The sequence below is a fragment of the Ovis aries genome, chromosome X (assembly GCF_016772045.2).
Source record: "Ovis aries strain OAR_USU_Benz2616 breed Rambouillet chromosome X, ARS-UI_Ramb_v3.0, whole genome shotgun sequence".
NCBI lineage: Eukaryota > Metazoa > Chordata > Mammalia > Artiodactyla > Bovidae > Ovis > Ovis aries.
Genome location: NC_056080.1, coordinates 108316388 through 108317515, shown reverse-complemented (window position 1 = coordinate 108317515; position 1128 = coordinate 108316388).

Sequence of the window (1128 nt, the reverse complement as noted above, 5' to 3'; positions counted from 1 at the left end):
CACTGTGTCTCATTTTATTCATGCGCCAAACTGCATTCTCAACTCAGTCTGGTCACCTTAGATTTGAAAAGTGGCTCCCTAACACAGAACAATAAAACTGCATAATCTTGAAAATATACGTGTAGAAATCAAAAAGGCACTAATCATAAGAGGACATCTTTTCACTTTTATTTTTCATACATATAGGATTGCTGACACCAATGACCATTTAATAAAAAAAGAAGAGTAGCTGTTTCAAGTTTAAAAGCCTCTAGGCTAGGACTTATAAAGGTTCTCCCTCCTGTTGATGCCTTTCTTGGCAATAGAAAGAAAATAAGGATTGAAAAACAGGGGTGGGAGGGAGCTAGGAGAGCAAGGCAACCCAATGCACTGGCAAAGAATTGGATGGGCCAGGGGAGGCAATCAGGAGAGACTAAAAAATAACAACTCTTCTGAGGCCCAAAGTCCTGAGCAGTTACAATGGCCCTTTAGCACTTACTTTTCACAAAAAGACATTTACAAGTGACACTGGGAAAGCTAGCCAGCAGATTTTCCAAAATTCATCTTTATACTAATGCAGTACCTATAATCCAAACAGGCTGTTATTGCACTTTGCTTGAAATCCTGGAATTCACACCACTCTCAAATGCCCTCTGCTTTTTTATTCACCAATATATAGAGATACCTTGAAAAGATTCACAGAGCAGAAGACAATCTTGATTGTTTCAACCCAACCAATCAACAAAAAAAGCTATGGGGGCGGGGAGTGTAGCTGGGATATATTAGTATCACCTGGAGATTGTTTTTTCAACCTACGCATCTCACCCTCAGTTCAAAAAGAAAGAAGAGCTCATACATTGAGAGAATTATAAAGGAAATAAGGGATTTCTCCATGTTTCTTCCCTAGTCACCCTCACTTTCAGAGATCTTTGAATATCAATGTTATTTAAACATTTAGTAATATTACTATTGTGAATTTATTTAAGTCTAGTATCTCAATAGTCCTATAAGGTGAGCAAGACTTAATTGTTCCTATTTGTCAAATGTGATTCTAGCAACAGACTGACTTACTGTACATCACTGGCATAATCAGTGACAAAGCCAAAAAGCAAATTCAAGTCTCATTTGTTACTTTGATGGGCTCTCTCC